The sequence below is a fragment of the Thalassophryne amazonica genome, chromosome 10, assembly GCF_902500255.1.
Source record: "Thalassophryne amazonica chromosome 10, fThaAma1.1, whole genome shotgun sequence".
NCBI classification, from domain to species: Eukaryota; Metazoa; Chordata; class Actinopteri; order Batrachoidiformes; family Batrachoididae; genus Thalassophryne; species Thalassophryne amazonica.
In genome coordinates this window covers 86,925,018-86,948,899 of record NC_047112.1, presented here as the reverse complement: position 1 = coordinate 86,948,899, position 23,882 = coordinate 86,925,018, and the positions used below count along the sequence as shown (strand labels likewise).

The 23,882-nt window shown below is 48.9% G+C and overlaps 1 protein-coding gene across 1 annotated transcript in view; it reads right to left on the bottom strand.

Moving 5' to 3' along the window:
- The window catches only part of dab1a (DAB adaptor protein 1a), a 929,000-nt gene that overhangs the window by 666,996 nt on the left and 238,122 nt on the right, over nucleotides 1-23,882 (bottom strand). The window contains exon 2 of the mRNA XM_034180437.1: nucleotides 17,371-17,405. The gene's annotated coding sequence lies outside the window, so the exon portion shown is untranslated. The remainder of the gene's footprint in view (nucleotides 1-17,370; nucleotides 17,406-23,882) is intronic.

Sequence of the window (23,882 nt, the reverse complement as noted above, 5' to 3'; positions counted from 1 at the left end):
CGTGGCCACCCTCACCTGGGACGTAGAGAGAACCGTCCGGGAGGCCCTGGCACGAAGCCCGGACCCCGGAACCGGGCCGAAGAATAGACTTTACGTCCCACCGGAAGCTAGGGCTGCAGTCCTGGACTTCTGTCACGGCTCTAAGCTCTCCTGTCATCCAGGGGTGCGACGAACCGTGGCAGTTGTCCGGCAGCGCTTCTGGTGGGCGTCCCTGGAGGCCGACGTCCGGGATTATATCCAGGCCTGTACCACCTGCGCCAGGGGCAAGGCCGACCATCGCAAGGTTTCGGGATTGCTACAGCCGCTGCCCGTGCCTCATCGCCCCTGTTCTCACATTGGCCTGGATTTTGTCACGGGCCTCCCGCCGTCACAGGGCAACACCGTCATCCTCACGATAGTGGAACGATTCTCCAAGGCGGCCCACTTCGTGGCCCTCCCGAAGCTCCCAACGGCCCAGGAGACAGCGGACCTCCTGGTCCACCACGTCGTCCGGCTGCATGGGGTCCCAACAGACATCGTCTCCGATCGCGGTCCCCAGTTCTCCTCGCACGTCTGGAGGAGCTTCTGCCGGGAACTGGGGCCACGGTCAGTCTCTCATCCGGGTATCATCCCCAAACCAACGGGCAAGCAGAACGGGCCAACCAAGAGATGGAGCAGACCCTGCGTTGCGTGACAGCCGCGCACACCGGCGGCCTGGAGTACCCATCTGGCCTGGATCGAGTATGCCCACAACAGCCAAGTGTCGTCAGCCACCGGCCTCTCCCCTTTTGAGGTGTGTCTAGGGTATCAGCCCCCGTTGTTTCCGGTGGTTGAGGGAGAGGTTGGTGTGCCCTCGGTCCAGGCCCACCTGCGGAAGTGCCGTCGGGTGTGGCGAGCCGCCCGTTCTGCTTTGCTGAAGGCCCGGATGAGGACAAAGGCCCATGCAGACCGTCGGCGGACCCTGGCCTCTACATATCGTCCAGGGCAGGAAGTGTGGTTGTCAACCAAGGACATTCCACTCCAAGTGGCCTCCCCGAAACTACAAGAACGATACATAGGTCCCTTTAAAATCCTCAAGGTCATCAGTCCCGCCGCAGTGAGGCTTCAGCTTCCGGCCTCACTGCGGATCCATCCCGTGTTTCACGTGTCAAGGATCAAGTCCCATCACACCTCACCCCTCTGCACTCCGGGTCCGGCACCACCTCCTGCCCGGATCATCGATGGCGAGCCGGCTTGGACTGTGCGCCGGCTCTTGGATGTCCGCAGGATGGGCCGGGGCTTCCAGTATTTGGTGGACTGGGAGGGGTACGGACCTGAAGAACGCTCCTGGGTGAAGAGGAGCTTCATCCTGGACCCGGCCCTCCTGGCCGATTTCTACCGCCGCCACCCGGACAAGCCTGGTCGGGCCAGGAGGCGCCCGTTGAGGGGGGGGGTCCTGTTGTGTGGGCCGCTGAAGAGGAGGTACTGCTGGCCCACCACCACCAGAGGGCACCCGGCCTGGAGTGTGGGCTCCAGGCACCAGAGGGCGCTGCCGCCTCACAGGAGCAGCCAGGGTGACAGCTGACGCTCATCATCTTTGACAGCTGTCACCATTCATCAGGATCAGTGTTGGTATATCAGCCAGATGACATCTCCACCTCTTTGCCGAGATATCGTTCTACCTTGAAGGTAACGTACCTCAGCTGACTGTGAGACAGTATCCTTTTGTTACTTGAGCGTTGTATTGTGAACTACTTTTCCAACGAGAGGTGGAGGTAGCTTTCCTGCCATACGGATTGCTGGGTGCAAACGCGCCCTCATTTAACTGCTTTTTGTTCCTCGCCAGCAGTACCAGATCCGACACGCGGAGGCAGTGGCCACCTGGGAGTTCGGGACTTGGCGGCTCCAGTATTCCCGGGGTCTGGTGGCGGAGGAAATCGTGTGGTTCCGGTTCTGCTTTGGACAGGTGTCTCCTATCTTCGAGCCTGCCCACACGACACCTTTGTGATTTGACTCCTGTCTAGTGTGTAATCTGTTGTATTGGTTGTGCACATTCGCAACAGTAAATTGTTGTTATTTGACCTACTCCATTGTCCGTTCATTTGCGCCCCCTGTTGTGGGTCCGTGTACCTACACTTTCACAACAGTTACAGGGAGTTTGGGCTCGTCAAAGCATTCAAGCACCCTCTGAACATTCATCCTGGTGGTGTATACAGAATTGCACTCCATCATTGGATAAGGAAGAACAGGCAGAAATCCCACATGTTTAAAGAGTATGTACACTCAGGACAGACTTTTCAGCATTCCATACAGGCACTGTTTGATCTAAGTTACCCCACAAAATGAACCGCCTGCCATAGATTTAATATAATATTTATGAAAATTTCAGTACAAATATTTGAAAGGGTAAGTTGACTGTCTAGGATGAACAGAAGCAAAGTTATGGCCATTTATGTGTTACCTACAGGCAACCCATTATGCAGAAGCCAAGAGTGAAAATTTCATTCTAACTGAAAAGTAAACTTATTTCACTTCTGCACTGTTTTCATATTAAGTACACTTAATGCAGATGGCAGTATTCTTGGCATCTACAAAGATAGATTACAACCTCACTAATAAATATGGATGTATCATGTTCTGGGTGCCATGTTCCAGACGTGGTTCAGATTTTCACCCATTTTTGTGCCATTTTGACTTCTGATGACCTATCAGCATATTTGACCCTATCAGCATAATTTCCACATGAAATGAAAGAGTGGTCCCAAACAAACATTTTGAGTGGTAGTTTGTGTGGTGAAAAACTCAAAAGATATACACATTTTTATTTACCCTACCTCTAATATGGCCTCACAATTTCCATCTGAACCCTGAAAAGAAAGATAATTTTCTCACTTATTGCCGGGCTACAGAAATGGTAACCATGTTTTTCTATTAAGGGCAATGGGCAACTTCAAAATTCCAACAAAGGTGACATTTTTTGCACATGAGAACCTCCTTAGCTGATATGCCATAAAAGCCTTGGGACTCCAGCGAGGGCCGTCGCATCTCCTGCTCTCTCCTCTATCTCTGCTCCAACCTACAAAGTCTGTTATGTGTCGACGCGGGTTGAGGAGCGGACCTGCGTCTGACAGAACCCAGCGGTCAAAATAACCAGAAGGCGGTTCCCAACAGAAACAATTTATTTTTCACCTGTGTTTACAAATATAAAACATAAAAAGCGTCCCTCTGGCGGAGTGATAAGTGGCACGTTCTCCAGCGCCCGCAAGGATTAAAGTCCGGCGCTCCTGGACTCACTACCACCGCCAAACACCCCCCAGGTGGACACGACGAACCGATTCTCTGTGGAGCAAAGAGAAGGTGAGGTGAGTCAGCAGATACAACTCTATCTTTCGCATAACACACGCTATCAGCAACACACTTAGGTCAATGTTTCTTTTTAACTTTATGCAAATGAGCAGCCTCTCACAACAAGTGGAGGATCACTTATCCTGCACGCCACCGCAGTGAGAAGCAAGCTGCACAATTCTCTTCACAGTCTCAGTTTACTGTATAACAAAACACCAAGATACTATCAACAATTACTTAATCACTTAATTACCTTTAGCGTGTGCTGACAGCATGTGTCCTCACCCTTCCCTGCTTCACGGGCTCGATATGTCAAACCCAGGCGCGGTCCTCAGCGTCTCACAAACAAACGTCACAAGGTCGAGTTCCTGGCAGTTCTGCTCAAATCACACATGACTTATATGCAGAACGCCATCCAATTATCTGCTCCAGCTGCAAGTCTTCAAGGCCGCACGTGAGCCCCTGCCACAGGTGTTCCACATGACGCTAATAAGGGTGAGGACTCTTCAGCCAGCACTTTCTCCACAGACAAATCAGCCCTCATGCCACCTGGAGAGCAAAGAAAAGAAAAGAACACCAACACAACCAGCCACGCCCCCCCAACACACAACAGTACCCCCCATCAACGGGAAGCCTCCCGGCGACCGAACCAACCAGGCCCGAGAACAGCATCCCCCTCCAGGGTCCACGTCAGGAAGCAGGACAGGCACCGCAGCAGGAAGGCCGGCTGGAATCAACAAAAGCCCCCAAAACATTCCCCAAAAACAAAGTCACTCACACAGAAAAAAAAACACAAAAACCCACCCAACAACCCTCCCAGGGGACCGTCCCATCAACCCCGGGAAGAAAAGAAAAACTCCCAAACGCAAAACCCCCAACACAGTCCCACAAACACAATACAAACGTAAATGCATAAAAGAAAAATAACAAACAACCCCCCAGAATGACCTGCAGAGCCCAACCCCCCCCAGAAGGCCTTCATTGCCAGTTCCAGGAGGAACAGCCAAAACCATAAGCCCAACAAAGGTCCCCAGGTGCACATGGAGCAACACGGCGCCCCCCCCAGGGGACCGTACCATCAACCCCAGGAGGTACCCACCCCACAACCCCGGAACCCCAGACTTGGTCACACATGGCTGGTCGGTCCCAAGCCAACTCCCCCCCCAGGGGACCGTCCCATCAACCCCAGAGGTGGAACCCGGAAGGAAAACAAAACGAAATCAAAAACCAACCCCCGGAGGACAACCAAAAACAACCCCGGGGGGATAGAAACGACCATAAATCCTGTTACCCTCCCCAGCACCCCGAAAGACCCCAGGTTCCTCCCAGAGCCCCCCGGCGGCTCAATTTTGGCAAACGGCCCAAAATAGTAAGCCGGAGAAGGGAACAAGGAAAAATCTAACCCAGCTCAACCCCAAGGTGCAGCAGAGAACTGGAAATGCGTCCAGTGCCACAACTCGACCATACCCCGGCCGCTCGGGAGGGGTGGAACTACCGAAATGGCGAACGGCAACAGATCGGCCCACCCCTCCGACTGAGGTAAGTCCCCGCTGCACCACACCCCGGCAACACCAATGACGAACGGTACAAAGGCTCACTGAGGCTGGAGTGGAACCGGGCCCTAACCAAACCAAAAAAATGCCTCCAACACCCCCCCCCCCCCCCCCCCCCCAGGTGCAGAGGTCTTCTGAGAATGCTCAGCGTGACCAACCTGCACCACCCCACAACCCACAAGACGAACAGGCCTGCGGCAAGTGAGGTCGGGGTTAGGGATGTACAGAAATAAAACAACAAAATAAAACGACCCAACAACCCAAACAAAAAATACCTAAACCCCATACAAACTTGACAATTAAGTGAGCCCATCAATCACTCCACCAGATACGCCCCTAACTCCCCAAACACTCATAACCCGTCCCTCTCCCTTCCGGTTCCGATCGCGTTCCGCCCTCCCCACGCTCCACGGCCCCTGCGGCTCGTGTGGTTACAGCTCCCCCTGCTGACGAAGCTATGGACACGAGCAGGGCCACATTTAGAGCACCAAGTAGACAGAGGAGGCTGGACCGCGGGGCGTGTTTTGTTTGTGGCTCGATAGAGCATCAATTGAGAGACTGCCCCAAGCGGTTAAACACCAACGCCCGCCCCTAGAGACTGGGCTAGGGGTGCGCCGAGACATTCACGTGGGACACACCCACATTGCCACTCGACTCCCAGTTACAATCCTTTATGAGGATTTAACCCTGAAGGCCCCAGCACTGGTGGACACGGGCTCTGAAGGGAATTTGCTAGACAGCAAATGGGCCAGGGAGATAGGGCTCCCTCTGGTGGCGCTTACCTCGCCTGTGCAGGTGCGGGCACTAGATGGCTCCCTACTCCCTCCAATCACTCACAAGACACCACCAGTAACCCTGGTGGTGTCGGGAAATCACCGGGAGGAGATCGAGTTTTTTGTGACTCCGGCCACCTCCCGTGTGATTTTAGGGTTCCCCTGGATGTTGAAACACAATCCCCGGATCGATTGGCCGTCCGGGGTAGTGGTTCAGTGGAGCGAAACCTGCCATCGGGTATGTTTAGGTTCCTCGGTTCCTCCCGGTTCCCAGGCCAGGGAGGAGGTCAGAGCCCCGCCCAATCTAGGGACGGTGCCGGTGCAGTACCATGACCTTGCGGAGGTGTTTAGCAAGGATCTGGCGCTCACCCTTCCCCCGCACCGCCCGTATGATTGTGCCATTGATTTGGTTCCAGGCGTTGAGTTCCCGTCCAGTAGGCTGTACAACCTCTCAAGACCTGAGCGCGAATCAATGGAGACCTACATCCGGGACTCTTTGGCTGCCGGGTTGATCCGGAATTCCACCTCCCCGATGGGTGTGGGTTTCTTTTTTGTGGGGAAAAAGGATGGCGGACTACGTCCATGCATCGATTACAGGGGGCTGAACGAAATCACGGTTCGTAACCGATACCCCTTACCCTTGTTGGATTCTGTGTTCACGCCCCTGCATGGAGCCAAGATATTCACCAAGCTTGATCTTAGGAATGCGTATCACCTGCTTCGGATCCGGAAGGGAGACGAGTGGAAGACGGCATTTAACGCCCCGTTAGGTCACTTTGAGTACCTGGTCATGCCGTTCGGTCTTACAAACGCTCCCGCGACGTTCCAAGCATTAGTTAATGACGTCTTGCGGGACTTCCTGCACCGATTCGTCTTCGTATATCTGGACGATATACTCATCTTTTCTCCGGATCCTGAGACTCATGTCCAGCATGTACGTCAGGTCCTGCAGCGGTTGTTGGAGAACCGGCTGTTTGTGAAGGGCGAGAAGTGCGAGTTTCACCGCACTTCTTTGTCCTTCCTGGGGTTTATCATTTCCCCTAACTCCGTCGCTCCTGATCCGGCCAAGGTTGCGGCGGTGAGAGACTGGCCCCAACCCACTAGCCGTAGGAAGCTGCAACAGTTCCTCGGCTTTGCTAATTTCTACAGGAGGTTTATCAAGGGCTATAGTCAGGTAGCTAGCCCCCTGACAGCCCTGACCTCACCAAAAGTCCCCTTCACCTGGTCGGATCGTTGCGATGCCGCGTTCAAGGAGTTGAAACGGCGCTTCTCGTCTGCACCGGTTCTAGTGCAGCCCGATCCTAGTCGCCAGTTGGTGGTTGAAGTGGACGCCTCGGACTCAGGGATAGGAGCTGTGCTCTCCCAGAGCGGGAAGACCGATAAGGTCCTTCACCCGTGTGCCTATTTTTCCCGCAGGTTGACCCCGGCCGAACGGAACTATGACGTCGGCAATCGAGAGCTCCTTGCGGTGAAAGAGGCCCTTGAAGAGTGGAGACATCTGTTGGAGGGAACGTCCGTGCCATTCACGGTTTTCACTGACCACCGGAACCTGGAGTATATCAGGACCGCCAAGCGGCTGAACCCCAGGCAAGCCCGCTGGTCACTGTTCTTCGGCCGTTTTGACTTCCGGATCACCTACCGTCCCGGGACCAAAAACCAGAGATCGGATGCCTTGTCCCGGGTACATGAAGACGAAGTCAAAACGGAGTTGTCGGATCCACCGGAACCCATCATCCCGGAGTCCACTATCGTGGCCACCCTCACCTGGGACGTAGAGAGAACCGTCCGGGAGGCCCTGGCACGAAGCCCGGACCCCGGAACCGGGCCGAAGAATAGACTTTACGTCCCACCGGAAGCTAGGGCTGCAGTCCTGGACTTCTGTCACGGCTCTAAGCTCTCCTGTCATCCAGGGGTGCGACGAACCGTGGCAGTTGTCCGGCAGCGCTTCTGGTGGGCGTCCCTGGAGGCCGACGTCCGGGATTATATCCAGGCCTGTACCACCTGCGCCAGGGGCAAGGCCGACCATCGCAAGGTTTCGGGATTGCTACAGCCGCTGCCCGTGCCTCATCGCCCCTGTTCTCACATTGGCCTGGATTTTGTCACGGGCCTCCCGCCGTCACAGGGCAACACCGTCATCCTCACGATAATGGAACGATTCTCCAAGGCGGCCCACTTCGTGGCCCTCCCGAAGCTCCCAACGGCCCAGGAGACAGCGGACCTCCTGGTCCACCACGTCGTCCGGCTGCATGGGGTCCCAACAGACATCGTCTCCGATCGCGGTCCCCAGTTCTCCTCGCACGTCTGGAGGAGCTTCTGCCGGGAACTGGGGGCCACGGTCAGTCTCTCATCCGGGTATCATCCCCAAACCAACGGGCAAGCAGAACGGGCCAACCAAGAGATGGAGCAGACCCTGCGTTGCGTGACAGCCGCGCACCCGGCGGCCTGGAGTACCCATCTGGCCTGGATCGAGTATGCCCACAACAGCCAAGTGTCGTCAGCCACCGGCCTCTCCCCTTTTGAGGTGTGTCTAGGGTATCAGCCCCCGTTGTTTCCGGTGGTTGAGGGAGAGGTTGGTGTGCCCTCGGTCCAGGCCCACCTGCGGAAGTGCCGTCGGGTGTGGCGAGCCGCCCGTTCTGCTTTGCTGAAGGCCCGGATGAGGACAAAGGCCCATGCAGACCGTCGGCGGACCCTGGCCTCTACATATCGTCCAGGGCAGGAAGTGTGGTTGTCAACCAAGGACATTCCACTCCAAGTGGCCTCCCCGAAACTACAAGAACGATACATAGGTCCCTTTAAAATCCTCAAGGTCATCAGTCCCGCCGCAGTGAGGCTTCAGCTTCCGGCCTCACTGCGGATCCATCCCGTGTTTCACGTGTCAAGGATCAAGTCCCATCACACCTCACCCCTCTGCACTCCGGGTCCGGCACCACCTCCTGCCCGGATCATCGATGGCGAGCCGGCTTGGACTGTGCGCCGGCTCTTGGATGTCCGCAGGATGGGCCGGGGCTTCCAGTATTTGGTGGACTGGGAGGGGTACGGACCTGAAGAACGCTCCTGGGTGAAGAGGAGCTTCATCCTGGACCCGGCCCTCCTGGCCGATTTCTACCGCCGCCACCCGGACAAGCCTGGTCGGGCCAGGAGGCGCCCGTTGAGGGGGGGGGGTCCTGTTGTGTGGGCCGCTGAAGAGGAGGTACTGCTGGCCCACCACCACCAGAGGGCACCCGGCCTGGAGTGCGGGCTCCAGGCACCAGAGGGCGCTGCCGCCTCACAGGAGCAGCCAGGGTGACAGCTGACGCTCATCATCTTTGACAGCTGTCACCATTCATCAGGATCAGTGTTGGTATATCAGCCAGACGACATCTCCACCTCTTTGCCGAGATATCGTTCTACCTTGAAGGTAACGTACCTCAGCTGACTGTGAGACAGTATCCTTTTGTTACTTGAGCGTTGTATTGTGAACTACTTTTCCAACGAGAGGTGGAGGTAGCTTTCCTGCCATACGGATTGCTGGGTGCAAACGCGCCCTCATTTAACTGCTTTTTGTTCCTCGCCAGCAGTACCAGATCCGACACGCGGAGGCAGTGGCCACCTGGGAGTTCGGGACTTGGCGGCTCCAGTATTCCCGGGGTCTGGTGGCGGAGGAAATCGTGTGGTTCCGGTTCTGCTTTGGACAGGTGTCTCCTATCTTCGAGCCTGCCCACACGACACCTTTGTGATTTGACTCCTGTCTAGTGTGTAATCTGTTGTATTGGTTGTGCACATTCGCAACAGTAAATTGTTGTTATTTGACCTACTCCATTGTCCGTTCATTTGCGCCCCCTGTTGTGGGTCCGTGTACCTACACTTTCACAACAGTTACAGGGAGTTTGGGCTCGTCAAAGCATTCAAGCACCCTCTGAACATTCATCCTGGTGGTGTATACAGAATTGCACTCCATCATTGGATAAGGAAGAACAGGCAGAAATCCCACATGTTTAAAGAGTATGTACACTCAGGACAGACTTTTCAGCATTCCATACAGGCACTGTTTGATCTAAGTTACCCCACAAAATGAACCGCCTGCCATAGATTTAATATAATATTTATGAAAATTTCAGTACAAATATTTGAAAGGGTAAGTTGACTGTCTAGGATGAACAGAAGCAAAGTTATGGCCATTTATGTGTTACCTACAGGCAACCCATTATGCAGAAGCCAAGAGTGAAAAATTTCATTCTAACTGAAAAGTAAACTTATTTCACTTCTGCACTGTTTTCATATTAAGTACACTTAATGCAGATGGCAGTATTCTTGGCATCTACAAAGATAGATTACAACCTCACTAATAAATATGGATGTATCATGTTCTGGGTGCCATGTTCCAGACGTGGTTCAGATTTTCACCCATTTTTGTGCCATTTTGACTTCTGATGACCTATCAGCATATTTGACCCTATCAGCATAATTTCCACATGAAATGAAAGAGTGGTCCCAAACAAACATTTTGAGTGGTAGTTTGTGTGGTGAAAAACTCAAAAGATATACACATTTTTATTTACCCTACCTCTAATATGGCCTCACAATTTCCATCTGAACCCTGAAAAGAAAGATAATTTTCTCACTTATTGCCGGGCTACAGAAATGGTAACCATGTTTTTCTATTAAGGGCAATGAGCAACTTCAAAATTCCAACAAAGGTGACATTTTTTGCACATGAGAACCTCCTTAGCTGATATGCCATAAAAGCCTTGGGACTCCAGCGAGGGCCGTCGCATCTCCTGCTCTCTCCTCTATCTCTGCTCCAACCTACAAAGTCTGTTATGTGTCGACGCGGGTTGAGGAGCGGACCTGCGTCTGACAGAACCCAGCGGTCAAAATAACCAGAAGGCGGTTCCCAACAGAAACAATTTATTTTTCACCTGTGTTTACAAATATAAAACATAAAAAGCGTCCCTCTGGCGGAGTGATAAGTGGCACGTTCTCCAGCGCCCGCAAGGATTAAAGTCCGGCGCTCCTGGACTCACTACCACCGCCAAACACCCCCCAGGTGGACACGACGAACCGATTCTCTGTGGAGCAAAGAGAAGGTGAGGTGAGTCAGCAGATACAACTCTATCTTTCGCATAACACACGCTATCAGCAACACACTTAGGTCAATGTTTCTTTTTAACTTTATGCAAATGAGCAGCCTCTCACAACAAGTGGAGGATCACTTATCCTGCACGCCACCGCAGTGAGAAGCAAGCTGCACAATTCTCTTCACAGTCTCAGTTTACTGTATAACAAAACACCAAGATACTATCAACAATTACTTAATCACTTAATTACCTTTAGCGTGTGCTGACAGCATGTGTCCTCACCCTTCCCTGCTTCACGGGCTCGATATGTCAAACCCAGGCGCGGTCCTCAGCGTCTCACAAACAAACGTCACAAGGTCGAGTTCCCGGCAGTTCTGCTCAAATCACACATGACTTATATGCAGAACGCCATCCAATTATCTGCTCCAGCTGCAAGTCTTCAAGGCCGCACGTGAGCCCCTGCCACAGGTGTTCCACATGACGCTAATAAGGGTGAGGACTCTTCAGCCAGCACTTTCTCCACAGACAAATCAGCCCTCATGCCACCTGGAGAGCAAAGAAAAGAAAAGAACACCAACACAACCAGCCACGCCCCCCCAACACACAACAGTACCCCCCCATCAACGGGAAGCCTCCCGGCGACCGAACCAACCAGGCCCGAGAACAGCATCCCCCTCCAGGGTCCACGTCAGGAAGCAGGACAGGCACCGCAGCAGGAAGGCCGGCTGGAATCAACAAAAGCCCCCAAAACATTCCCCAAAAACAAAGTCACTCACACAGAAAAAAAAACACAAAAACCCACCCAACAACCCTCCCAGGGGACCGTCCCATCAACCCCGGGAAGAAAAGAAAAACTCCCAAACGCAAAACCCCCAACACAGTCCCACAAACACAATACAAACGTAAATGCATAAAAGAAAAATAACAAACAACCCCCCCAGAATGACCTGCAGAGCCCAACCCCCCCCAGAAGGCCTTCATTGCCAGTTCCAGGAGGAACAGCCAAAACCATAAGCCCAACAAAGGTCCCCAGGTGCACATGGAGCAACACGGCGCCCCCCCCAGGGGACCGTACCATCAACCCCAGGAGGTACCCACCCCACAACCCCGGAACCCCAGACTTGGTCACACATGGCTGGTCGGTCCCAAGCCAACTCCCCCCCCAGGGGACCGTCCCATCAACCCCAGAGGTGGAACCCGGAAGGAAAACAAAACGAAATCAAAAACCAACCCCCGGAGGACAACCAAAAACAACCCCGGGGGGATAGAAACGACCATAAATCCTGTTACCCTCCCCAGCACCCCGAAAGACCCCAGGTTCCTCCCAGAGCCCCCCGGCGGCTCAATTTTGGCAAACGGCCCAAAATAGTAAGCCGGAGAAGGGAACAAGGAAAAATCTAACCCAGCTCAACCCCAAGGTGCAGCAGAGAACTGGAAATGCGTCCAGTGCCACAACTCGACCATACCCTGGCCGCTCGGGAGGGGTGGAACTACCGAAATGGCGAACGGCAACAGATCGGCCCACCCCTCCGACTGAGGTAAGTCCCCGCTGCACCACACCCCGGCAACACCAATGACGAACGGTACAAAGGCTCACTGAGGCTGGAGTGGAACCGGGCCCTAACCAAACCAAAAAAATGCCTCCAACACCCCCCCCCCCCCCCCCCCCAGGTGCAGAGGTCTTCTGAGAATGCTCAGCGTGACCAACCTGCACCACCCCACAACCCACAAGACGAACAGGCCTGCGGCAAGTGAGGTCGGGGTTAGGGATGTACAGAAATAAAACAACAAAATAAAACGACCCAACAACCCAAACAAAAAATACCTAAACCCCATACAAACTTGACAATTAAGTGAGCCCATCAATCACTCCACCAGATACGCCCCTAACTCCCCAAACACTCATAACCCCTAATTAAAGAAAACAAAACATTTACTTGTGCTAGAAATTTTTTTTTTTATTTTTTTTTTTTTATTGTATTATTTTGCCTGTCCCAGAACACTTGGAGTTACGTCGCCGTTAGTTCTCTTGACGCTTACGTGTCGGGGCAATACAGACATCTCTACTCGTCCGAGCTGCATGGGCTCGTCAACAGGAGGAGCTGGAGGTCCCGTCGGAGGAGCCTCACTGGGGCGAAGAAGAGGCGGCCCAAACCTGTGTCGGGGAAAGCCCCGAGACAAAAAAAACCGCTCTAATGGGCGTCCTCTCTCGCGTCCACGCTCCCTCATCCGATCATCCAGACGAATCACCAACGATATTAGCTCATCTAAATCGTTTGGCTCATCACGGACCGCCAGCTCGTCTTTTAGTGCCTCATTTAACCCGTCTACAAACACGCCCCGTAAAGCTATGGCATTCCAACCGGATTGAGCAGAAAAAATCCGAAAGTCCACGGAATACTCCGCTGCACTCCGCCTCCCCTGCCTGAGATTCAGCAACCGTTGAGCCCCGGTATTCGTTTTCACCGGATGGTCAAAAAGCAATCGGAACTCCCGGGAGAAATCTTTAAAGGACCCCAACAATGGCGAGTTGTTACTCCACAACGCAGTGACCCAAGCTAAAGCGTCGCCTCGGAGCAGATTTGTTACATAGGAAACACGACTTCCATCGGAAGAGAAGGAAGCCGGTCACTGAGTAAAGACCAAAGAACATTGCATCAGAAACGAAGCACAAGCTTCGGCGTCTCCCGCATAAGGCTCCGGATGACAAATAACCGGTTCGAACACCGAATCCCTGGGTGACGGAGTTATCTGCCCCGGTATCGATGATGCCACAGCTGGAGCTGCAGGAAGCGGAACGGCTTGCGCTGCAAGCTCCACAACACGGGCGTCTGTTTGTTCAAGTCGATTTGCGAGATGCTGTAATTGCTCCCATATCTTCTCCAAGTGTTCCTGCACCTTTTCGGCAAAGGGAACCGCCTCTGCCGCTGGGTCCATTATGGAATGGCCGGGAACTACTGTTATGTGTCGACGCGGGTTGAGGAGCGGACCTGCGTCTGACAGAACCCAGCGGTCAAAATAACCAGAAGGCGGTTCCCAACAGAAACAATTTATTTTTCACCTGTGTTTACAAATATAAAACATAAAAAGCGTCCCTCTGGCGGAGTGATAAGTGGCACGTTCTCCAGCGCCCGCAAGGATTAAAGTCCGGCGCTCCTGGACTCACTACCACCGCCAAACACCCCCCAGGTGGACACGACGAACCGATTCTCTGTGGAGCAAAGAGAAGGTGAGGTGAGTCAGCAGATACAACTCTATCTTTCGCATAACACACGCTATCAGCAACACACTTAGGTCAATGTTTCTTTTTAACTTTATGCAAATGAGCAGCCTCTCACAACAAGTGGAGGATCACTTATCCTGCACGCCACCGCAGTGAGAAGCAAGCTGCACAATTCTCTTCACAGTCTCAGTTTACTGTATAACAAAACACCAAGATACTATCAACAATTACTTAATCACTTAATTACCTTTAGCGTGTGCTGACAGCATGTGTCCTCACCCTTCCCTGCTTCACGGGCTCGATATGTCAAACCCAGGTGCGGTCCTCAGCGTCTCACAAACAAACGTCACAAGGTCGAGTTCCCGGCAGTTCTGCTCAAATCACACATGACTTATATGCAGAACGCCATCCAATTATCTGCTCCAGCTGCAAGTCTTCAAGGCCGCACGTGAGCCCCTGCCACAGGTGTTCCACATGACGCTAATAAGGGTGAGGACTCTTCAGCCAGCACTTTCTCCACAGACAAATCAGCCCTCATGCCACCTGGAGAGCAAAGAAAAGAAAAGAACACCAACACAACCAGCCACGCCCCCCCAACACACAACAAAGTCCCTACTTTACCGGACTGTGAATTCTTCAAACTGTATTTGCAATAACCATGGAATTGATCAGCTGGTCTCTGAATGCTATTGACAACATTTTTTCAACAAGGAAATCAGGGCTGGGGGACCCTATGTGCCCAGATGGAACCTACCCTGTGGGCTATGTTCTCGACGCCTGGGAGAAGTGGCACATTGCGTGCTTGGTACCACTCTCTGTGGAGGACGACAAAGATTTATTTATATTTGGTTTTATAGTGGGAGGGCTGGTGTTTATTGTCTTATGTGCTGCCATGACCTACCGGGGAATTGGCAAGACGGCTGCAACCAGAACCACGACCCCTCACCTGTCCATCATGATTAATGAGTTGGGGAATGTGGTACAGCCTCAGACTGCGTTAACCCTTGAACTCAGACGTAAGTTGGAAAACATCTCGGAGCAAATGTGTTGTGTGGGCCACCAGAAGAGGAGGTACTGCTGGCCCTCCACCAGAGGGCGCCCTGCCTGAAGTGTGGGCTTCAGGCACGAGAGGGCGCTGCCGCCACGGACACAGCCGGGGGTGACAGCTGTCACTCATTATCTCATGACAGCTGTCACCCATCTACACTTCATCGTACTACTGCATAAAACCCGGACGTCATCTCCACCTCATTGGCGAGATATCATCTACCTGTGAAGGTAATATTCTCTGCTGTATCTGAACTTAACACTGACTTTATAGTCTGAACTTCTTTGCAGCCGTTTTCCTGTGGGTGTTGCCTTATCTGTGGGATTGGCGTTTTGGTGTGATCAGCGACGGCTTCACTTCACACCCCAACCAGATAAGCGGTTAACAGGAGCTGCACGAGTGTGTGATTAGAGGTGGAGGTGACTTTCCACCTTCTGACTGTTTTTGTTACTGGGTGTGCACACACCCACATCTCACTCTCTTTGTGCTCCTCGCCAGCAGTACCAGATCCGACAGTCGGGGACAGTGATCACCTGGGAATTCGGGACTTGGCGGCTCCAGTATTCACCAGGTTCGGTGGTGGTGGAAATCGTGTGGTTCCGGCTCTTCTCAGGACAGACGTCTTCTATCCTCGAGCCTGCCCACATGTCACCTTTGTGTATTGACTGCTATCAGATTCTGAGATTGTCTGTATATTCGTTGTGCACATTCACAACATTAAATTGTTACCTTTTGGCTCATCTATTGACCGTTCATTTGCGCCCCCTGTTGTGGATCCGTGTCACTACACTTTCCCCAACAAAATGTCTGCCTTGCAAAGGAAGATGTCGGGGACCAGGGAATACTCATAAATTGGATTTGATTGGTCAGAGGAGCTGTAAATGGTGTGTCTCTGCTTAACCCTAAACATGGCAGTCTTATCTGCCTCTGAAGGTCAAAACTCCCCTCTTGTTTTCCCCCAGAAGAATCTCTACGGCCTTGGTGAATCATTCGGTTGCCCCTCTTATCTGTCTGCCCTCCCCTACAGTCTGATGTTGTCAAGGCAACTCCAGACATTAGCACACACTGACAGAAACTGATACAAACTCATCTGACTGATGCAAACTCATCTCATCTGCACACATAACGTACGCCTCTCCCCCCCACCCCTACCACCCCCCTTGCCTCCACCCTGCCACTCCTCCCCCCTGTGGAGGCCGGGTGGCTCTGCAGCTGCAGCAGCCTTCACCTCCCCCAAGCTTGGTGGCACGGCACGCTGCTACGGCCACCTACACTCTCGCTGCCTCAATTTGGACGACGGACTGTTTCAAAGTTTAGCGTACATAAACAATAAAATGTATATGTGTGGTTGTTTTAATTCTGATGTGTGACATTATTACATTCAACTAGTAATAATTGTGGATTAATTGCTATATTTTTGTCTGAGGTAATCAGGTGTGAAGAATGAATTGCCCTTTTAGGGATTAATAAAGTTGTTTGAATCTTGATGGACTCATGCTGATGATATATTACTGTTTCTGGAAGACTCTTCATCCTTACAGGTCACTGTGAAGCATTCTCAGATGTATCCAATTATTTGATTAACTGGTCAAAAGGTACTATTCCCCACCCCTACGCCCTCCATCTTCAGGTAGATGGTTTGGGGAAGGCCTCTTACAGGCAACTCTTTTGCATACGGGCAGTATCATACTTAGAGGTTAACATATCTGCACATATGTATGTGTCACTCAGTTTCATCCCAATACTCAAAATCACTGATGGTGGATGAATCTACCATTGTCTATCATGGGAACAAAACTAACCATCAAAATGACAGTACTACCAAAAGAAATTGTTTTCTCTGTGATTCTAGTTCAACCACCACTTGCATGGTTCAATTCATTAAACTGCTGTAGCCACACTACAGCAAACCTCTACTTGCAATTACTTTATTGCAAACCAACTACAATATCCATACAGATGGACGCAAACAGCCAGACAACATCTGGATGGACTTTGAGGAAACAATGTGTCAGGATATTCAAGTCATGAATGTCCTTTTAGCCATTCTTCCTGTTCCGCTTATAGAATTATGGATGAAAAATCCAAACCTGATGACCTGTCATACACAGTCCAGGTCTCAACGACCTCAAAAATGAATTGTGTGCATAACATTGTGTTATCAACATTCATTCCCTGCCATTACTTTCCTTCTATCACCATCCATCCTTCCATCCATTCATTCTCACCTCATCTCCACCCTGCCAAATCAACAACAGGACTTTATGTCAGCTCAGCATGTGTATGTAGTTGTGTACGTGCACATCTGTCAGGGCAGTGATGCCATGCCACAGCCGTCACCAGCCTCCAGAATCATGTTATTGATTGCATGCATGTCCCCACACACCACAGCTAGCTGTGACTGATCACATACCACACAGTGTGTCATGGGCAGAGCTGTCACACCACCTGAAAGACAGACAGAAGAAGCACTAAGTAGGGAAAGCTTTGCATAAAGGAGGGAAGATTGAGGGGAGGGGAAGGGAGGGGGGTCAAATAATATAAACTTACACAGCGCTAAATCAAAGGGGAATGACATTTCATTTATGCTGATCAAAACATTTCATTTTTAAAAACTTAAGTGTGTCTTTCAAGAAACTCAAGCATCTAATAATTTTTTTCATCACAGTTATTTCTTTGATATAAAACAGTGCTATCTAAATTCCAAGTGCGCAGAAAGCACAGCAGTACCACACAGTCTATCAGGCAAGTTGCACTTTTAAGCAAATTCACTAGTTGCTATTCTATGTATATAAGCATGGGGCTACAAATTTCACCTTGACCTTTGCCTTGATATGGATCGTTGACTGAGCCTAACCAAAATCAAATCACTTCTTTCCACCTATAAGACCAATGTACCTGTCAAATTTAACCCAAATCAGATTATGCATTCTTAAAATGTATTGCTAACTAACATAATACTTCATTCTTGGTTTGTACTCTGACATGCACCGTCAACTGCAGGACCTTATATGTAGACAGGTGTGTGCCTTTCCAAATCATGTCCAATCAACTGAATTTACCCCACGTGGACTCCAATTAAGCTGTAGAAACATCTCAAGGATGATCAGTGGAAACAGGAGGCACCTGAGCTCAATTTTGAGCTTCATGGCAAAAGCTGTGAATACTTATGTACATGTGATTTCTTAGTGTGTGTGTTTTTTTTAATAAACTTGCAAAAATCTAAAAAAAAAAAAGAAAAAAACTTTTTCACATTGTCATTATGGGGTATTGTGTGAACGTTTGAGCAAAAAATGAATTTCATCCATTTTGGAATAAGGCTGTAACATAACAAGTTGTGGAAAAAAATGAAGTGCTGTGAATACTTTCTGGATGCACTGTAAGAAGGAGAATTGTAGATGTACACAAGTTGGGAAGGTCTATTGCAGCCATTTCTAATTCCAGTTTCCAAGATCGTATGTGAATTCAAACAGTTGTACACAAGTAAAAGTTAATCAGAAGTGTCACTTTGCCAAGGTCTGGAGGAAACCAAGCCAAATACCATCTGGAGAAAGGTTTTATGGTCAGACGAGATAACGACTGAGCTATGTATTTGGTCACAGTGACAAGAGGTATGTCTGAAGGGGTAAAAGTAAAGCTTTCGAACATAAGAACACTGTACTAATTGTCAAGTATGGTGTCAAATATCATCATTCTCTGAGGCTGTTTTACTGCCAGTGATACTGGTGCATTGCATACAGTTGATGTAACACTGAAGTAGGAGGACAACCTCAAAATTCTTCAACGTCACCTCAAATCAGCAGTTAGATGGTTGAAACTTGGCCACAATTGGATGTTACAACCAACCTCAACCTTATTGAAAATTTGTGGACTGTTTTGGAAGCCAGGTCCATGCCAGGAAACCATTTTAAAAGAACTCCACCAATTCTGCCAAGAAAAATGGTCAACTATCCATCCAGAATGATCCGAGAAGCTTGCTAATGGGACATTTAACCAAATATATTTGGGGATGTATGTAGATATAGCATGTGAGCTTATATGTATAATTTTGGATTGGAGAAGATCCAAAATAAATTCAAACTTGTGCACCCAGTTCTTGTTTTTAAAGTCATTAATGATGTCTGCGTACAATCATTCCACTCAGTTCAAAGAAATTATTAAAATTACCATCATATCCATGCCCATGATTGTAAACTTCACAACCACAACAACTGTAAGTGAATGCCTGTACAAGTTCAATACATTTACCACATAAATAAATGCTCACAATGGCCAAGTCCAAAAAGTCTGGATCTTGGTCCATATCCAGGATAGTCGCAAACCCAGACACTGAAATTCCTCATGTAGCTTCTTTGTGGCATAACGTAACCTAATTTAATGGAAAGGGTGATTCAACCATGCAACAAAAGCAGTAGTAGGCAAAGAAGGCTGAAAAATGAGGGAACCGAGTGTACACGAGGGAGCCGTCCTGATATGAGGCGGAGCATTCAGACGGCGGCTGATAGGCCTGAAGGTGAACCAATCAATTATTCTCCGCCGTCAATAATTCAGAGTCGGCTGGGGGAGCTCTGTGTGTATAGACCAACACAAATACACACATTTAACAGCCGGCTCAGTGCCCTGATTTGATTTAAGATGACCAGTCAATGTGGATCCAAAGCTTCACAGGGCCCAGGCTTTAAATTATAGCTTGGCTTAAAGACACAGAGGGAGCCGTATTTTCTCCTTGTATGACAAAGCCCTCTTATTCCACCACCCCGCATCTTCCATCCTGCGTCATATCTCATCTTATTCTGTAGTTCTTGGTTCCTTCCCTCTTGATGAGTCCCAAACCAGCAATGGTGGAAAAGGGGCCCCTCTTGGCTTAGACCTTCACTGTTTCACTCTTCTCAAAAGCCCTTTTCTCCATCGTTTTGCTTTGCTGCATCGCTCGTTCTCTCTGTACTCTGTCCCCATACTATCAATTTCTCTGTAATTGAAAAGATGCCCTGGCTGTTTGCCACACTGCTAAAGTGGATCAGATGGCAGAATATCCCTGAGGTAGTACATCTCCAACTGAGAGAATTAAAGAGAAAAAAAACCTCTCTCTCGCTCCCTCACACAGTCAAACACAGCAAGTAAGCCTGACTGTGCCAATCCTCGTGTCCACGCTCTCTCCTTTCTTTGTTCCAGCCCTCTATTACAATATGAATGGGTCTGTTAAAGTAGAATTGGACCATTTGTCTTGTGTGAGTTTCTTCTAGCCAACACAGACTAGAAAATGAGTCCTCGGCTATTCAATAACAGCTCAGAGTGTGAGGGCTCGGAGATGAAAGCAAACTAGAGAAAACTATTCCTTTTCTCCTCGGCTGAGGTGACAGAGAGAAAAGTAAAAATAAAAAAACAACAACCGACATCAGCAATCCAGAAAACAGCAAACAGTGAAAGGCAAGTCGACACATCTGAAATCATCTCAGAACATCTCTTCAATTTTAACCCACCTTCATTGTTTTGACTTTATGTGACAGCAGACTGAGGTTTTTGGTGTGTGTGTGTGTGTGTGTGTGTGTGTGTGTGTGTGTGTGTGTGTGTGTGTGTGTGTGTGTGTGTGTGTGTGTGTGTGTGTGTGTGTGTGTGTGTGTGTGTGTGTGTGTGTGTTTGCTGCCTGGAAGAAAACACTGAAAATGGGTTTATTGGGTGAGATGTGTACAGAGCCACAAATCACAGCAAAATAAAAGTAGAAAAATGAAAACCCTTAAGTGACAGAAACAGCTCCCTGAAACATGAGCGCCACCTGTCAGATGTGCGTAATTTACATTATTTAAAACAATACAAACTGCTAAACCTGTGTGCTACCACAGAGCTTAACAATGATCATCTCCAGGATGGTAAAGCTTAAATATTTGATCAGCTGTGATAGCTTTCACAAAACCCCAGTAGTGTGTATGGCTCATGTGGTTGACAACGTTCACGTAAAAGATGATTGGTTTTGTGTGAGAAAAGCTCATGAGCAGCACACAAGAGGTAAATGTAGCACAACTGGAGATTACTGAGCAGAAAACAGCACAGATGAAAAGTTCAAACAGCCTTTACTCACAGCTAGAGGATGAAGCTGTAACAAACACCAGGTAGTAACAGTCTGTTCACATGAATGTCCATGTAGGAACAATTGTCGGTGTGGTCGGTAAGACAGGTTTGGCGTTGGTAGGCATTTAAGTAGCAGTCAAACAGGCAATGGTGTTCATGAGGGCAGCAGCAAAAGGAGACTCCAACTGCATTTGCAGAAGATGAGTACACAGCAATCACACATACTGTGCCATGGAGGACGTCCAACAGACAACAGGCTAATTTCAAAAGAAATATGATGCCAATGGAGGTCAACAACTGGAGATCAAACACCAGCAATAAAAGCAAGAAAGCAGGTATAGTACAAATGGGAAAATCTGGCACTGTAGTATCAGATAAGTGTTGGCTAAATACCATCAAGTCTAAGTTATTTGTCATATGTATAATAACACAGGGGTCAACGTTACAATAAAATGCATTTGATGAAAAAGTAGCATGCAAATCACTCAGCGTTATATCTTAAAGACAATATAAAATGACCAGAAATACATAATAAAATGAAAAAAAATTGAAAATGGCAGGAAGAGCAGCAAAAGGCATCTACATATAAATAGCCAAGTGGCCTCTGTGTGCGTGTATGTGTGTGTGTGTGAGTGTGTATGGCTTCGATCGTGGACAAACTGTGCAGAGCTGACATTTGTCATTTGGTATGTTTATGTATTTTGGGTGAAGGAAGAACGCCATGAAAAAAAGTTGATAGGACTAATATTTTTGGAGAAATTAGGGATATTAGCTAACAACAGTGAACAATGGAATTCTGCCATTCCAGCAGGGAATGGTAATCATCCATCGGGGTGAATGTGAGGCATTGATGTGTAAAACACTTTGAGCATCTGATGCAGATGGAAAAGCGCTATGTAAATGCAGTCCATTTACTTTTCAGCAGAAGACAATTTTCAGATGTTAATCAATACATTTTAACTTTGTAGTAATGTGGCGTTATAACCATAGACATTAGCGCATAGGTTGCACACAGTACAGTTGTGAGCATGCCCAGAATAGCTCTCGTGTCATGGGGCTGTAATCAATGTGACCTGTAATTTGTAGTAACCTGGTGTATAATCAAGTATAATTTATTTATTTATTTTATTTATTTATATTTATATAGTGCCAAATCACAACAAACAGTTGCCCTAAGGCGCTTTATATTGTAAGGCAAGGCCATACAATAATTACGTAAAAACCCCAACGGTCAAAACGACCCCCTGTGAGCAAGCACTTGGCGACAGTGGGAAGGAAAAACTCCCTTTTAACAGGAAGAAACCTCCAGCAGAACCAGGCTCAGGGAGGGGCAGTCTTCTGCTGGGACTGGTTGGGGCTGAGGGAGAGAACCAGGAAAAAGACTGCAGTCTGAGAGCGAAGCGCTCTACTGGGGTAATATGGTACTATGAGGTCCCTAAGATAAGATGGGACCTGATTATTCAAAACCTTATAAGTAAGAAGAAGAATTTTAAATTCTATTCTAGAAATAACAGGAAGCCAATGAAGAGAGGCCAATATGGGTGAGATATGCTCTCTCCTTCTAGTCCCCGTTAGTACTCTAGCTGCAGCATTTTGAATTAACTGAAGGCTTTTCAGGGAACTTTTAGGACAACCTGATAATAATGAAATACAATAGTCCAGCCTAGAGGAAATAAATGCATGAATTAGTTTTTCAGCATCACTCTGAGACAAGACCTTTCTAATTTTAGAGATATTGCGTAAATGCAAAAAAGCAGTCCTACATATTTGTTTAATATGCGCTTTGAATGACATATCCTGATCAAAAATGACTCCAAGATTTCTCACAGTATTACTAGAGGTCAGGGTAATGCCATCCAGAGTAAGGATCTGGTTAGACACCATGTTTCTAAGATTTGTGGGGCCAAGTACAATAACTTCAGTTTTATCTGAGTTTAAAAGCAGGAAATTAGAGGTCATCCATGTCTTTATGTCTGTAAGACAATCCTGCAGTTTAGCTAATTGGTGTGTGTCCTCTGGCTTCATGGATAGATAAAGCTGGGTATCATCTGCGTAACAATGAAAATTTAAGCAATGCCGTCTAATAATACTGCCTAAGGGAAGCATGTATAAAGTGAATAAAATTGGTCCTAGCACAGAACCTTGTGGAACTCCATAATTAACCTTAGTCTGTGAAGAAGATTCCCCATTTACATGAACAAATTGTAATCTATTAGATAAATATGATTCAAACCACCGCAGCGCAGTGCCTTTAATACCTATGGCATGCTCTAATCTCTGTAATAAAATTTTATGGTCAACAGTATCAAAAGCAGCACTGAGGTCTAACAGAACAAGCACAGAGATGACTCCACTGTCTGAGGCCATAAGAAGATCATTTGTAACCTTCACTAATGCTGTTTCTGTACTATGATGAATTCTAAAACCTGACTGAAACTCTTCAAATAGACCATTCCTCTGCAGATGATCAGTTAGCTGTTTTACAACTACCCTTTCAAGAATTTTTGAGAGAAAAGGAAGGTTGGCGATTGGCCTATAATTAGCTAAGATAGCTGGGTCAAGTGATGGCTTTTTAAGTAATGGTTTAATTACTGCCATCTTAAAAGCCTGTGGTACATAGCCAACTAATAAAGATAGATTGATCATATTTAAGATCGAAGCATTAAATAATGGTAGGGCTTCCTTGAGCAGCCTGGTAGGAATGGGGTCTAATAGACATGTTGATGGTTTGGATGAAGTAACTAATGAAAATAACTCAGACAGAACAATCTGAGAGAAAGAGTCTAACCAAATACCGGCATCACTGAAAGCAGCCAAAGATAACGATACGTCTTTGGGATGGTTATGAGTATTTTTTTC